General features: G+C 34.0%; 1 long non-coding RNA gene across 1 annotated transcript in view; it reads left to right on the top strand.

The window, feature by feature from the left end:
* The first annotated feature begins 2,036 nt into the window (after window positions 1–2,036).
* LOC134484808 (uncharacterized) overlaps window positions 2,037–18,121 on the top strand; it is a 37,646-nt gene continuing 21,561 nt past the window's right edge. Inside the window, exon 1 of the long non-coding RNA XR_010062618.1 lies at window positions 2,037–2,213. This is a non-coding gene — a long non-coding RNA (uncharacterized LOC134484808). The remainder of the gene's footprint in view (window positions 2,214–18,121) is intronic.

Below are 18,121 nucleotides of genomic sequence, written 5' to 3' on the forward strand. Positions count from 1 at the left end.
ATGTCACTGAGAACTGCCATGGCCTACATCCTGAACAGCTTTCCTTACATTGACAGGTTCGAGGGTGCCCTTTCCAGGTCCGTCTCCATTGATGCAGAGGAAACCTTTACGTACACCATCTCTCTAAAGCTAGAGATTTCTGTCTACTTCAATAAAGGTTACATGTTCTGTGTGGAGAAAGTTAGTCAGGGTCTTGGCATGGGTAGAAAAGATTTAGGAACATGGAGTTTAGGAGATTCTTCTAGATAATACTTATATTCCCAGGTTCATTCCTGTGACTCACTTCAATATTCTAGGTATTCTCTGTTTCCCAAAGGCCAGTATTTTCCCTACAGACATTTAATTGAATGAATATTGTATTTCAATTTCTTATTGAAAATTCATCGATAGGGGACTTTGTAAATATTCCTCAATATGTACTCAAAAATTCTGTTTTCCAATTCCATTTTCTGCAATGATTTTGGTCACAAAGGGGGCCCAACTAAAGGGTGAATATAAAAGTGTAAATACTGTGTACCTACTACAAATGGTAAACTCCCAAATTTTTATTTTCTTGAAAAATTACCAGACATCAGGAAAGCAAAGGACAATATGGACTATTGAGTTAAGTTTCTTGTCCCATTTGATATCAGTACTACACTCTCTAGCTTCCTGTGTTGTGAAGGCCAAAAGTAAGATACCGGATGATGGGCAGGGAGAAGAATGGTTTGAGTACCTTTTAAAGGTCTACTTCAATAGATTATAAAAACAGGAGGGATTCTTTTAAAAATTGTCATTTGTGAATTCTCCATTCTTGAAATAGTTGTGCAGAATCCATGTTAACATTCCTCTTAACTACATAGGTGTAGGATCCACCAAAAGTATATATGTTTACATCAGCCAACAAAACTAGATAAGATTGATGAAGGTAAGAAGTGCGTTCTTCCATGAACTGGATATAGATATTTCCTGAGAGACAGAGATACAGCAAGTCAAGTACAGAAGTGAATGCTAGTAGCAAACTAGTGAACTGAAAAGGGACCACTTTTTGGTAAATTTTGAAAAAAGATTAGAAGAGCTGAAGGTGCTTTCAACCCTATAGAAACAACAATGCCAATGAACCACCACTTTCTCATACTAGACCAATATACAAAGAACGTACATTGAACCTATGGCTCCAAATGCATATGTGGCAGAAAATGAGTTTTTGAGCCACATTGGAGAGAGAAGCCCTTGTCATCCCTAGTTTGTCTCCCAGTTTAAGGGAATGTCATGCAGCAGACAGGCTGGTTAGAGAAGAAAGAAATGGAACGGTTAGGGATCTTATGGGCCGGAAACTGGGAAAGGAAATAATATTTTAAATGTAAATATAGAGACATCCAATTAAAAAGTCAATAAATTTCGCTGAAAAATAAAAAAAAAATTAATGACATAAAGGAAAAGAAAGCTGCCAAGTAATCACACATATTGACTCAGAAATCTGAAGTGATAGAGTAATACTAGTGGAAAGTCTGAGATGATGAAGTTTCAACTAGAAGCACTTGTTTCTCCCAAATATCAGTGTCAGACACAAACTGCACTATAGATATCCAAAGCATGGAGGAGTTTACTCGGAGCTAGGGACACAATAGTTGTTTTTTACTTCTTCCTTAGGACTTTTTCTTCTTGACAAAAGAGTAAAGGTCATGACCTCTCAGGAAAACAACTGTGTCCTTCACAACACTTGGCTTTTGGAAGTAAGAAATGAATGATATGAATTCTCCAGGAACCGTAAGAACAGGGAAGTCCAGATGCTTCTGAGAGTCTCTCAACTTCTGATTCCCTTACGTGGTAGGTTCAGATCAAGGCTATCTCTTCATCGATAGCACTCAACCCCTACCTATAAATGTCTCACTGAGCTTTCCATAGGACCATATATTTATTCCTTGTTTTTTATACCAAGACAGAGGGCCAGCTTCTTTCTCCCTAATTCTGATCTCTTCATCCTCTTTGTTATCACTACCCAATTTGCTCTGAATTAGAGGCCAATTAGTAAACCCTAGAGTTACTAAAGGAATATCTAAGAGGCAGTTGCAGTCAGGACAACACTTGTGACATCATAGAAGAAGATAATGCTCTCCAGGTTACAAGAGAGTTTTCAGGGAGGCTTAATGTTGATGTCACTGAGAACTGCCATGGCCTACCTGCTGAAGACCTTTCCTTATACTGACCAGATTCGAGTTTGCACTTTCCAGGTATGTTTCCTCTGACACAGTGGAAACCTTTATGTACTTTATCTCTCTAAAGGTAGAGATTTCTCTCTGCTTCACTAGTGGTTACATGCTCTGAATGCAGAAAGTTATTAAGGGGCATGGCATGGGTAAAAAAATTTAGGAACATGGAGTGTAGGTGATTCTTCTAGATAATATTTTTATTCTATATGTCACAGGTTCATTCTTGTGACATACAGTTCAATTTTCTAGGCATAGATCTGATCTCAAAGATCAGTATTTTCCCTACAGACCTTGAATAGAATGAATATTGTATTTCAATTTCTTATTGTAAATTCCTTGATAAGGGATGTTGTAAATATTCCTCAATGTGTACTCATAAATTTTGTTCTCCAATTCCATTTTCTTCAATGATTTTGGTCACAAGTGAGTCTAGCTATAGAGTGAGTATTAACAGTGTAAATACTGTGTACCTACTTCAAATGATAAACTCCCAAATGCTTATTTTATCAAAAAATTACCAGACACCAGGAAAACAAAGGACATCATGGACTATTGAATTTGGTTTCTTGTCCCATTTGATATCAGTACTACACTATGATGCTTCCAGTGTTCCTATGGCCAGACTTGAGGGTTTAGGATGTTTTAACATGATTCTTTTTTCAGGCCAAATCTAAGATACTGGATGATGGGCAGGGAGAACAATGGCTTGAGGAGCAATTAAACATCTACTTCAATAGGTTCATAGAAAAAAAAAAGATGAAGTCTATTTGAAATTGTCATTTGTGAATTCTACATTCTTGACATAGTTGGGCAGAATCCATGTTAATATTGCACTTAACTACATAGGTGTAGGAGTCACTAAAATTATGTGTATACATCGGCGAACAAACCTAGATAAGATTTATGACGGTAAGAAGTGCATTCTGGCAGGAACCGGAAAAAGATATTTCCTGAGAGACACAGATACAGCATATAAAATACAGAAGTGAATGCTAGTAGCAAATCAGTGAACTGAAAACGGACCTGTTTTTGGTAAACTTTGAAAAAGGATTACAAGAGCTTAAGGTACTTTCAACCCCTTAAGAACAACAATGCCAATGAACCAGAGCTTTCTCGTACTATACCAATATACAAAGAAAGTACATGGACTGAGCTATGGATCCAAATGCATGTGTGGCAGAAGAGGGCCTTTGGGAAACATTGGAAAGAGAAACCCTTGTCCTCCCTTGTATATCTTTAGTGTCATCCTGGAGAAAGGCTGGTGAGAGAAGAAGGAAATGGGAATGGTAAGGATCTTATGGGCAGAAAACTGGGAAAGGAAATTATATTTAAAATGTAAATAAAGAAACATCCAGTTAAAAAAAAGCAATAAAATTTGCTAAAAAATGAAAAAAATGAAAGTTATAAAAAAAGAAAAAGCTGCCAAGTAATCACACATATTTACTCGTAAATCTGAAGTGGTAGTCAGAGTAATACTAGTGGAAAGACTGGGATGAAGAAGTCTCAACTAGAAGCTCTTCTCTCCCAGATATCAGTGTCAGACACAAACTGCACTTTAGGTATCCAAAGCATGGAGGCGTTTACACTGAGCTGAGGAGACAATACTTGTTTTCCTTTGTTTCTTTGGACATTTTTCTTCAGGGCAAAAAGAGTAAAAGCCATGAGCTCTGAGGAGAACAACTGTGCCCTTCCCAACAACTAGCTTTTGGAATGAAGAAATTGATTATATAAAAACTCTGATTTACAGGAACCATAAGAAAAGAGAAGTGCAGATGCTTCTGAGAGGATCTCAGCTCCTGATTCCCATGTGTGGAAGGCTCAGGTCAAGGATATCTCTTCAGCGAAATCACTCAACCCCTACACAGTAATCACTGAGCTTTCCATAGACAATTTATTTCATCCTTTTTTTTATACAAACACAGAAGGGAAGTTTCCTTCTCTTTATCTCCCTCCAAAATGGCTGTTTATCCGGAATAAGAGGTCAATGAGTTAACCCTAGAGGTCCTCAAAGAATATCAAAGAGGCAGTTGCTGTCACCATGACACTTGTGACATCACAGAAAAGCTAGGGCTCTCCAGGATACAAAAGAATTTTCAGGGAGGGCCTAAGAAGATTCCACTGAGAATTGCCATCGTCTAACTGTTGAACAACTTTCCTTACATTGAATAGATTTGAGGATGCCCTTTGCAAGAGTGTCTCATGTGACACACTGGAAACCTATACATACTATACATCTCTAAAGCTGGAGACTTGTCTTTGCTTCATTAGTACTTACATGTTCGGAATAGAGAATGTTGGTCAGGGGCTTGGCATGGATAAAAAAGATCTAGGAACATGGTGTGGAGGAGTTTCTTCTGGATAATAATTCTACTCCCAGGTCCATTCCTGTGACATACAGTTCAAGTTCCTAGGTTTTTTCTGTTTCCCAAAGTCCAATATTTTCCCTCCAGACGTTTAGTTGAATGAATATTGTATCACATTTTCTTGTTGTACATTCTTTGAAAGGGAACTTTATATATGTTCCTGAATGTGTACTCAAAAAATCTGTTTTCCAATTTTATTTTTTTCAATGATATTGGCAACAAATTGGGCCCAGATAAAGCGTGAATATAACAGTATAAATATTGTATACTTACTTCTAATGATAATCTCCCAAATCCTTATTTTATACAAAAATTACAAGCCATCAGTATAGCAAAGGACAACATGGACCCTAGAATGCTGTTCTGAATTTCTTTAGGCTTGAAAAATTTTGCCTACAAAGTTTTGTGGATGTACTTGTGTGTTTATCCCTCGGCTGGTGGTCCTTCCAGACTACAGGAGTTGGCGTCTTAATGTTCCATATCACCAGTGTAAGTCACAGCTTAGGTCACCCCATTGATTTGTGGGTACCTCCATTACGCAAGGTCTCCTTCTCTTCCTGGAGGTTTCTCCCACCTCCTCATCTCTAAAAGTTGAAGATTTCCTTTCTTTCTCATGACTATCGGGTCATATCTCCTGTCCCTTCACACACAGGATCCATTCTCCTCTTCCTTCCTTCCTTCTCCCATCTAGTTTGTTTCCTCAATCTGCCTCCTAGACTATTGTATTCCCCATTCTACATGAGAGTCCATCATATGCACTTGGGCCATTCTTCTTGTTTATCTTCTTTGTATCTATGAGCTTTGTGCAGAATGTCCTGTAGTTTATGGATAATATTACTTATAATTTAACAATTTCAACAACCCTGCTGATTCATATTTTTATAGCAGTATGTTAAAATGAAAATTATAGTTTAGTATGAGTGAATGTCAGGAGGACCAAATTTAAGTAAAAAGAAATTTAAAACATAGATCAAATCACAGATTTTAAAAATTGATCTAATAATAAAAATTCTCTACTATCATGAGGAATTATGATATCACAGGCAATTTTTTAAGTGCTACCAAAATTTGGCAGACAAAAGATGTTTTTACCAAATAATTATGGATAATATGACTAAGATCAAATAAGATAAATATATTGTTTTCATTCTGATAAAACTTGCTGGCATTTTCCTCAAACATGATGTATTAAACATTATGGTATTAGTTTTAAATTTTGATATTTATTTTAACCTAACCTATAAAGTAACAGGTTGCATTATGTTATTTTTGTAGACATTCAACCTCATCCTCGCTTCCTCAGTTCTTTTTTCCCACCTGCCCTATGTCCCTCACCACTTATACTAGTCTCTCTTCATTATTTTTACTTCTACATTCATATCTCACATGTTCAATATCTTCCATACCACACCGTTTTAAACCCTACATTCTAATCTCTGCGACCTATACCAGTTAAATGAACTCAAACCACCCACAGCTTCACATAAATACAAGTATATTAAAAGGAGATTCTTTGACCTTTATGAGAAAGAACACATGGTACTTGCCTTTCTGAGTCTTTGTTACCTTACTCGGTATATTTTCTAGTTTAATCTATTTTCCTGAAACCGTCATAGTTTACTTTTCCTAGGGGAGAATGAATTACCATTGTGTATATTGTAACATTCTTATGTATCTACGTATAAATGAACATTCTTACTATTCTCAATAAAACAGCAATAGATTTCTTTGTGAATAACTATGAGAAAGCTCATATAGAGAAGTCAAGATTAATTACTGACAGACTAAGAAAAAATTTTCAAAGATAAAAATAACTAACATATATGTGGTTATATTAACTAGAGCAGTGTATGTTAAAGTTAAAAAGGATGTGGTATTTGTAATATTTTTATACTACTTAAAATGTAGAATATTCAATACTTTAAAGAATTCTTATAAAATTGTCCATCACTAAGTGATATTTCCACTAAAAATGTAATCTTTTTATAAAATACTTTGGATATATATATATATATATATATATATATATATGTATATACATATATATATACATACATATACATATATAATTTATATATACACTTTGGTTATATATATTTTATATTATATATTTATATATATATATATATATATATATATATATATATATATATATATATATTTTAAATTTACCTTCAAAATAAAGGACATTAAGAAGTTACTGTCTCAAATTCAATAACAACACCAAAGACCTGGTATATGAATAAACAATAGACTAGAAGTTATTGAAAATCTCTCCAGTTAAATTAAGAGACTTAGAAAAGAGATAGCATTTTAATACAAATGCACATGTCAAACAAGATACAATAAAATCCTTAAACTACACTAAGATGGTTACTATTCAATCCTATGTGCTAAGGTTTCATCAACAAGCATGGTAGATGAAGAGAAGGTATATGTCAGAAAAACAAATTCATGTTTAACATAGTAACTTTCTTCATAAAACCCAAGCAGACACTTCACTTTTTTGTTGGTTAAAAAGTATGTACAAATCACGGCTTTTGATTATAACACTAATATTTCAAAATTATCATTAAATATGCAAAGTTCTTAACACAAAGCCCAGAGTTTTCAGAGCAACCATACAAACTTAAGAAGAAAAGAAAACATTTTTAAGTACATAGATATGCGTAATGAAGTCCTCACCTTACCAGTAAAAGACGGGTCAAATTTATTGTTCTATATATTTCATAGAATAGTCTCTCCCAGTTCTTTATTCCTTAGCATATGTTATTGCTTATCTCTCTGTTTCTTATCTTCTGAGAACAGGTGGTATTTCTCACAAAATTAGTTCAAATCATCTGATCTTCATTCCGAACAATATAGAAGTTGTTTACATTAGAGGAAAACCAATTAGAGTTTCTCATTCTTTATTGTGCACAATTTTATATTTGATTTTGTATGCTTAATATGCATCTACACCTTAGTTATGACCATTCAACACTAGCCTGAAATCCACCATTCTTAATTCACAATGTAAAAACCCTTTAGCTAATCACAGAAAATCCTTCAAAGTGTTTTTACAAAGGTTTATTTAGTACACATTCAGCTTATAGTTTAAGGGGAATAGTGATGGAAAACATCTTTTGATACATTTTTGGTGCCTTCACATTATTTTATACCTAAGACATTTCATTAGAATCAAGATAAAATTATTAACATCTTACTAAAATGAGAATTTTTTTCTTTGTATAATACACAACTTATTCTTGAACTTTTTGAGACAGTGTTTCTTTTATATACCTGGCAGTACCAGATCTCTCTCTCTCTCTCTCTCTCTCTCTCTCTCTCTCTCTCTTCTCTCTCTCTCTCTGTCTCTCTCTGTCTCTCTCTCTGTCTCTCTCTGTCTCTCTCTGTCTCTCTCTCTGTCTCTCTCTGTCTCTCTCTCTCTGTCTCTCTCTCTCTCTGTCTCTCTCTCTCTCTGTCTTTCTCTCTCTCTGTCTCTCTGTCTCTCTGTCTCTCTGTCTCTCTCTCTCTCTCTCTCTCTCTCTCTCTCTCTCTCTCTCCCTGTAGACAAAGCTGGCCTCGAACATAGAGTTCTGCCTACTTGTGCTCTCCAGTGCTAAGATTAAAGGCCTGTGCCACCACACCCCGTGCTTTTCTCCATCTTTAACAAGCTCTTGTCTGATTATATTCCAAATCTTATGAAGTTAGTTCCCTAGAGTACCTAGAAGAAACCCAATACCAAAAATATATTTTGCATATCTAAGTTCTTCTTCCCGAGGTCCTGATTCATCTAGTCACCTAGCAAGCTCTCTGAAGGAACTGAAAACAACAAATATTTGCTTTCATTCAGGAATAAAGAAAAGGCCTCTTCACTGCACAATCTCATGATATCATGGAACAATTCTTCCAACAATACGAAGTGAAATCTCATAAAGAGACTGGTACCAGAAGCCCCAGATTCTTACCTTATATTTGGTTGTGCAGAATGTGACCACCATTTCATTATAACCAGGTTTAACCCAAACATATTCTCTGCCCCAAAAATCCATTTCTACTATATTGACATATTCAGCCATGTTCAGTTAAATTTAAGCACCAACCACACCAAAGTGAGGATTTATAAAATATCCATCAGAAACATGGGAAGAAATGCTACAAAAATAAATTTATAAAAATAAATAAACAAAAGGTCTTTTACTTGTTGTAACACAACATCTATCCATTTTCATTGTATTGATTGTTTCTGGTATATTCACAAGCCAAGAAAATTGTATTTAAGCCAGGAAACAACTTGTGAGATTTAGTTCTCTCTATTATATAGACTATGAAGACTAAACTTAGATATCAATGCTTAATAGAAAGCCATTTTACATGTTGTGTCATTTCACTTTCTCAGATTTTTTTTGTGTAATTGAAAAATATAGCTAAATCTTGTTATTTAATTTTTTCCCACTCCATTTCAACTTCTACTTTAATCCTGAGTAATAAGTCACAATGGGATCTGATTACATATATTGGCTCCATACGTATTTTTCGAAAAATTACAAGGCAAAGTTTTATATGTTGGAAAGTACACTTTTGGGAGTACATTATACTGGAAATTTAGTTCATCCTTTTTCATTAGTTTTCTCTGAATGACTCTTATTTGCTAATTTGTTTTAAATTTTTAGGTAATGGTGTGTGTTTGTTTCTGTATGTGTGTGAGTGCCTGTGTGTGTACACATACATACATATGTATATTTGATAATTCAAATATAATACCAGAGAAAGTTACATTAGTGATATTGATAATTTATTGACGCAGTGAATTTTTGTATATGCTGTATATAAACTTGAAAATATTTTTTGTGTATTTTTTCAAAAGCAATTTTTAAATATGTATACTAGATCAAACATACTAATTACAGTTTTAGCTTTTTCCACACTAATTTTTTCTCATTAGATGTCTAGAAAGAAATACATGGATGGATGAATCTTATCTTAACTCCAATTTTAGGTAGAATCAATGATATATCTTTCTTTTGCTCACCTTTAGTTCACAAATTATATATTTAATTTGCTCTATTTATATTAGAAACGTGTGCCACATTATATGTATATGTATTCGTTGATAACTTCCTTCTGTCAACAAACATTAATAATGAATGATTTATATACATTATTACGAAATCTAAGAACATTCAGTTTCTTCCATAATCAACTACAATAATGGATGAATATTAGAACCATTTCCTGATTGACGCGATTAACAAAAATTATTTGATGTACCATTCCTATAAACATACTACACTGGGGAAACAAGTCTTCACAGGATTAAGGGCTTTTCCTTCCAATCTTGCTGGACAGTGCATTACTCTGCCACACATGTGGCTGGTATCGTGGGTTCCTCATTCTGTACTCACTAGTGGGTTGTTTAATCCCCTGAATTTCTGGTGGGATCTTGTTGGTTGAAATTGTTGTTCTTCCTGGGGTTTTGAAAATCCCTTCATCTCATTAAGTATTTTTTCTAAAACCTCCATTGAAACCCCCTTGTTTAATCCAACAGTTAGCTGCAACCATCCTCATTTATATCAGTAGGGATCTGTCAGAGCCTCTCAGGAGTCATCAATACCTGACTTCTATCAGCAAGGATTTGTTGGCATCACCAATAAAATCTGTATTGTGTGGCTGCATATTGGATGGATCCCCACTTGGGACAGTCTCTGGTTGACCCTTTCTTCGTCCTGCTTAACTCTTTATCATTGTATTTCCTCTCATGAATATTTTGTTCTCCCTTCTTAGAAAGAATGTAGCATCCACATTTTGGACTTCCTTCTGCTTGGGCTTCATATGACCTGTGGATTCTTTCTTATGCATTCCACACTTTTGGGTTGATACACACTTCCAATTAGTTTATAGTATTTGTGTTCTTGCCTCACACAGAATGATAATTTCTAGTTCCATCCCTAGAATTTTCTGCAAACATTGTTTTTGATAGCTTAGAAGTACAGGTGTGTAAATGCACCAAATCACCTTTATCCATTAATCTGTTGAGGGATATCTGGGTTCTTTTCATCTTCTGGCAAATATGTATAATACATATATATATATATATATATATATATATATATATATATATATACATATATATAATACACATATTGTTGCTACCAACAAACAGCATCATATGTCCTTGTTATTTGTTGGAGCATCTTTTGGGTATATACCCATGAATTGGTATTGCAGGACCCTCATGTACTACGAATTTTGTGAGAAAATTCCAGACTGATTTCCAGAGTGGTTATACCAGCTTGCAATCCCACCAACATTGGAGGAGTCTTCCTCTTTATCCACATCCTTTTAGGAATCATTTGTCAACTAATTTATTTTTATCTTAACCATTCTGGTTGGTGTACTGTGGAATCCCAGGATTTTTTATCTTGTTTGTTTGTTTTTTTGGTTTTTTTTTTTTTTTTTGTTTTTTTGTTTTTGATTTCCACTTTCCTCATGGCTAAGGATGTTGATATTCCTCAGTTAAAAATTCGTTGTTTAGGGGTTGGGGATTTAGGTCAGCGGTAGAGCGCTTGCCCAGGAAGCAATGGCCCTGGGTTCGATCAACAGGTCTGAAAAAAAGAAAAAAAAACGAATTCATTGTTTAGCTCTATACACCATTTTGAAAGGACTATTTGATTCCCTGTAACATAATTCCTTGAGTCTTTGTATAGATTGAATTTAGCCCTCTACCATATGTAGGATTGGAAAAGATCTTTTCTTAATTGGTTGGTTGCTCCTTTTTCCTAATGACAGTGCCCTTTGCCTTACAAAATTTTTACAATTCTCTGAATTTCCATTTGTCAAATCTTGATCTCAGAGCATAAGCCATTGGTATTATATTCAGGAAATTTCCCCAGTACCCAAGTGTTCAAACTCTTTCGCATTTTTATTCTATTAGTGTGAGGTTATATGGTTTTATGTGGAAATCCTTGAACCACTTTGACTTAAGCTTTGTACACAGTGATAAGAATTGATTGATTTCCCTTCTTCTACATGCTAATCTCCAGTCAAAACAGCACTGTTGGGGCTGGAGAGATGGCTCAGTGGTTAAGACACTGACTGCTCTTCCAGAGGTACTGAGTTCAAATCCCAGCAACTACATGGCAGCTTACAACCATCTGTAATGAGATCTGATGCCCTCTTCTGGTGTGTCTGAAGATAGCTAAGGTGTACTCATATAAATAAAATAAATTAAAAAAAAAAACAGCATTGTTTGTTGAAAATGCTATCTATTATCCATGGATGCTTTTGCTTCCTTTGACAAATATCAAGTTACTGGTGTTTGCCTTCATTTCTGGGTCTTCACTTGTATTCCATTGATCTGGGTATCTGTCTCTGTATCATAACCATTAAATTTTTATCATTATTTTTCTGTTATACAGTTTGTGGTAAGGGATAGTGATTCCCAAGGAAGTTCTTTTATTGTTGAGGATAGTTTTCTCTATCATGGTGTTTTTGTCATTCCAAATGAGTTTTCAAATTGCTCTTTCTAAATCTATAAAGAATTGAGTTGGAATTTTGATGGCGATTGCCTTGAACATGTTGATCGCTTTTGGCAAGTTGTCGATATTGGCAATATTAACTCTACCAATCCATGAGCATGGAAAAACTTCCCATCTGAGATTGTCTTCAATTTTTTTCTTCACAGACTTGAAGTCCTTGTCATACAGACCTTTTACTTGCTTGGTTAGAGTCACACTGAAGTATTTTTTTATTATTTTTAAATAATGTTGCCGTCGTCATATCCCAAATTTCTTCTAAACCTGTTTATCCTTAAAGTAGAGGAAGGGTACTGATTTGTTTCAGTTAATTTTATATCCAGCCACTTTCCTGAAGTTGTTTATTGGCAGAAGGAGTTCTCTGGTTGAATTTTTGGGGTCACTAAAATATACTATCGTATCATGTACGAATCGTGATATTTTGACTTCTTGAATTCCCTTTGTTCTCCTTTTGTTGTCTAATTTCTGTGAATAAGATTTCCAATACTATATTAAAGATGTAAGTTGAGATTGGGCAACTTTTTCTATTCCCTGATTTTTGTTGAATTGCTTCAAGGTTCTCTTGATTTAGGTTGATGTTGGTTACTCGTTTTTTTAATATTGCTTTTATTATTTTTATGTATGACCTTGAATTTATGATATGTACCAAATATTTTAACATGAAGACGTATTGATTGTTTTCATTTTTGTCAGCATCTAAGTGACCATAGGTGTTTGCATTCATTTCTGGATTTCAAGGCTAGGATATCCGGTAAAACTTTCAATTACCATGAATGGAGAAACCAAGATGTTCCATGACAAAGCCAGATTTACAAAATATCTTTTGACAAATCCAACCCTACATTGGATAATAGTTGGAAGCTTCCAACACAAGGAAGGAAACTACAACGTAGGAAAAAGTATGAATTAATCTTTCAACAAACCCAAAAGATGATAGCCACCCAAACGTAATTCCTTTTCTAACAATTAAAATAACTGGAAACAGCAATACATTTTATTTAATATCTCTTATCATCCATGGACTTATTTCTCCAATAAAAAGATATAAACTAAGGGATTGGATACATAAAGAGGACCGAACAATTTGCTTCATACAAGAAACACACCTTACTTATATAGACAGTCACTATCTCAAGGTAAAAGGCTGGAGAGAAATTCCAAGCCAATGGTTCCAAGAAACAAAGCGGAATAGCCTTTCTAACATAGAACAAAATTGATTTTCAACCAAAAGATATCAAAAATTATAAGGAAGGACAAAAGAATTGTCAAAGAAAAAATAATACTAAGATAAACTATCAATTCTAAACATCTATGTTTCAAATGGTAGGGCACCTAAATTCACAAAAGAAACATCACTAAAGCTCAAAGCATATATTGCCCCCCAAAAAATAATAGTGGGAGACTTCAATACTCCATGTTCATAAATGGATCATTTGTGGAATCTCAAACTAAACTGATACAGTAAAAATAACAGAAAGTATTATTCAATGGATTTAACAGATATTGAAAGAACATTTCATCCTAAAACAAGAGATTATACCTTTTTCTCTACACCTCAAAGTAACTTCTCCAAACTTAACCATATACTCAGTCACTAAACAGTTCTCAATAGATACCAGAATATTGAAATAATTCCATGGACCCTATCAGATTACCATGGACTAGGTCTGTTGTTCAATACTTTCTTATTTTTATATTTGTTTTTATTATAAATATTTTCTTTATGTGGTATTTTTTGAAACATCATCTTTCTTGATGGTTTGGAACTGTGCAATCCATTTTGGGTTTAACCTAATAGTAATCCTTCCATTTTTTCCTCTATAGTAGCAAGAGTGAGAGCTCCATTCCATTCTTGTTTTATATACTACATTTTGAGTGAACTCTTTGGGCACACAGTGCAATTAATGTTTTTCCTCTTTACTTAAATATATATTATTATTATCTCATCTTACTAATTTGTAGTTTGATAATGACATTTTTAATATCATGGTTCCGAATAGATCTTTTGATCTCATTTTGTTTATATTTTATCGCTATTTTAAATGGATTTTTCTTTGTGAATTCTTTCTGTCTTTAAGTATATTTGTGTCTTTATGTGATTTTATTATTTTTTATCAATGAAAAAATGCAAATTATTTACACCAGCAGCCATACAGGAAGGGGAACACAAGAGTTAGTTAGCTAATTGTACAGTATGAATTGCTTATTAAAAAATAAAAATCTCTGAAACAAAGGACAGTGATGAATTTCACACTATCCTCCCCCAATGATCCCAGCATACAATAATGCCCAGTAATGGCCTGAGGTTATGTGCTGTTGGGAAATAGTTTATGGAAGAATAAACCCACAAACCAGAAAATTTAAAGAAAGACTTTCTTCCTTACACAAAGATACATAATAGGATTACAGGGTGGTCAATACAATTAATTGAAGAAGATGTAAAGAAGTATGTTGTTATAAGAAAGTGAGGACAAGGGAAAAATTTCAAACCACTGTCAACTATACCATGGTGAACATCTGTACCCAAAAAGTTGTTTGTGTCAGAACAATAACACCTGGATTGAACCCACCTTTTATCTACACAGAGTGGGGAGCTATGGCCCTAATGGAAACAATGAAGACAGAAAACAAAAAGAATAGCAAAAGGGGGGATTAAAATAAGCAATCCTGTAATGCAAACTACCACAGACATCTTTATGTTCTAACCAGAAATTGCAGGAAAACTAAAGTCATATTTGAGCGCCCTATCTGATAACAAGAGTGAGCGAGCCATGGTCTTTCTCCCTTTCATATTTTTCAAGTTCTTTACAGAAACAATAATCTCAGACTGCTTTTTCCATGATTTATTAAAGGGTTTTATAGGCCTCATGTATTAAGGAATCATTTAAAAGTATTTTTAGCTACTTACATGGTTTTATTAACATTCTCAAATTTCTTGGACTAAGATTCCAAAGTGTAACTAGGTCCAACCCTGAGCTGTAAAACTATAACAAGGCAATAATAACAGATATTGTCAAGGACCAATCATTATAGCACTATACTATTGAGTACATTGATCCAAATTAATTCAAATAGCTCAAGACAGAAGTTAGAAAAAAAGGTTAGAAATGTGGTGAAGAATCAACTCCTTCCTTCTGTATGCAGCATCTATGGTTCTGCATTAAGTCCTAAGAGGCAGTATCCAAGTAGCAATGAGAGGAAAGAACTCAGGCAAGACAGGGAGATAAACTAGCATGGCGGGTGTATGTAAGAGAAAAACTTAGACATGAAAATGTCCTGTAATTTTAAAAAGAGTTTTTTTTTTTCATTATTTTCTCATTCCAATCGAAACAGAGATCCATGAATATTTTTCCCGTAAGGCTTCCATAAAAGAGGTAAAACAAAAACCAACATAAACATTAAAAGTTTGAAAATAAAACCAACAAAAAAAAAAAGAACTTGTGTATGTTTCATAGCAGGAACACTGGTAAATGAGCTAAATCTGTTCAAGATGAAACCTAGAGTGCCAAGCAGGAACTAGAATTAAGAGCTGCAGGAGATAGTCAGGTGAGCAGTGATAGGAACATGGCCAGGACCGAGAGATAAGGCTGGTCCTTTACAGGGGCACAGAATGAGGTAAGAAAACATTTCAAATAAAGCAGCACCTTTCCTTTATGCTCACCTCAGTAATCCCATCCTCCAATAACCCCCATTTAGGGACTAAAATAGAAGAGTTATGGTATGTATGTCCCTCACTTCCCGTTTACTTTTAACCCTGCCCCCAAAGTCAGGAAGCTCCAAATTTTCTAACTTCCAAAAACAAAAATACAGCCCCAGGTATAAGGAGGTCCTGAGGACCAAGTGACAAACTGCAATATGTGAGAGTAGAGAATATGGAGACGTCTCATTCAACATAGCAGAAGTGTGACGGCCCAAGCTAAGAAGGGAAAAGGCAACCATATCAGGTAAACCAGGTCTGCTTCTCATAACATTTAACACATTTATATTATTCTTTACTTTATAAAAGAAATAATTTATTTGGGCTTACATTCAAGAATATCAGAGTCAGTGATGGATGATATCAAAGCAAAGATACACAGGCAGAGGTTGCTGAAAGATTACATCTCAGAACACAAGCGGAAGGTGGAGAAAACTGGATTGAAATAGCTTCAGTCCTTTAAACCTCAAAGCCTACCCCTAACTACATACCTCCTGCAACAAGGACATACCACCTTGTGAGATTGCAATTTTTGGGCATTTACTTTATTCTAAACTATACTTAGTTCAAATCAGTTTCCAGGTCAATCTTCATTTTGAATGAAGCTGATTTATCCTGCAATGTGGCTGTACCATCTTCACTTCCTAATATTGGCTTTCATCATGTGGATAATAGATGGTTCTGGATGCATAGGGGATGTTTTTATTCCTATATATTACTCCCTTTATGTACTATATGAGTAGTGACATTTCAATGAGTTTCATTTGGAGAAGGTATAAATGGTTGAGCTTACATATACGGTTTAAACCTCTATTGACATTTTTTAGAAAATATCAGGTATCCATTCTTTGTTAATAATTTCTTCTTTATATGATAAACAAACAATAAAATTTTAGTCAAATCAAAATAATTCTCTATATTTTAATATCCAAAGATACAGAAGAACATTAAGATAATGTGTAATATTAAATCAGCTGAACTGCATGTTCATTTAATTAAGAATAACCAGAATCATTGATACGTTTATGGAACATATTATACGATCAAATACCAAAGCATTGAATATATAGTGGCAGAAGAAGAGGGTCATTTTATAGAATGTACCTTACCTTCAGATCCAGTATTTTCTTTCATGTAGCAAGAATTCAATTTAAATACTCTTCCTCAGTATTTTTCATCCTCTCATTGATTCTACTTTCAAAGCTCTATCCTATAACTCGCACGATTGTTAAATTTAAAACCAAGAACAGTACATGTGTCAATCATTTTCTGCCTTTCCTGATTTGTGTTTTATTCGGTTCAAAATGGTCATGATGTGTTGAAGTCATGAAGAATTTCTGGCTCATTTGATGAAAATTTTCTGAAAGCATATGTTATTCATAGTTTTAAAATACTGTTGATATGCTAAATAGTACTGGATATTATAGTTAAAAATCATCTGGATAAGGAATTTTTGCATGTATATCATAACACACTAAAATACTAAAGATAAAAAGTATAAGAGAATTTATTACTATTTTTACTCTTCTAGTGTTTGTAAATTTACAAAATCTGAGCAAATGACTTCTTTCGGTGAAATTCACATTCATGAGCTAATACATTCTAATCAAGCTGCTGTGTCATCTCCCATAAACTTGGATTAAATTCTAATTGCAATCCAAAATGTTTGTAGTAAGTAAATGGGCAAATACTTTGTCTGAATACACTAAATAAGCATGTAGTATAATCATAGGTTTCCTCTTAATTAAATATGAGGATATAACTTGAAAAAATACAGATATTAAAATAAGTTTTTGTTATATAACAGCTAGTTATGGTCTGAGTAATGACTTAAATCACCAAACCATGAACAGGAAATAGGAATGTCTAGTGAGTTAGAGGTTCTTTCAAGCATCTTCAAGTAAATCGATCTAAAATAAATTCCTTTAAAATTCTCCTAAACCCACTTATCATGATATATTTCACATCTTAGTAAATAACACCAACATCTTTTCATTTGCTCAAAAAAAAAGACATTGGCTTTCTTTTCTTCCTGCCCACCCCAGCCTCATTCTACTACAAAACACATCAATTTCCAACATAGCTCTCTGATATGACTCTTTTTCATTATCATTGACACTACTTCCATATAGACTTCAAAAACTTCTTTCAAATCATTCTCTGTAACATTTCATAATACATAAGTAACCAGAGTCCCTTCCTATATACATACAGAGTTAAACAAACTTATTTAAACCTACTCAATGATTTCTAATACATTTTCTGTAAATGAAAATTATATTTATAATATTGTTTCTATATTCCCATATGTGACATTGCCTAAGCATCAGCTTTATTTGGACTGCTCTTCTA

This window comes from Rattus norvegicus (assembly GCF_036323735.1).
Source record: "Rattus norvegicus strain BN/NHsdMcwi chromosome Y unlocalized genomic scaffold, GRCr8 chrY_unlocalized_9, whole genome shotgun sequence".
Lineage (NCBI taxonomy): Eukaryota > Metazoa > Chordata > Mammalia > Rodentia > Muridae > Rattus > Rattus norvegicus.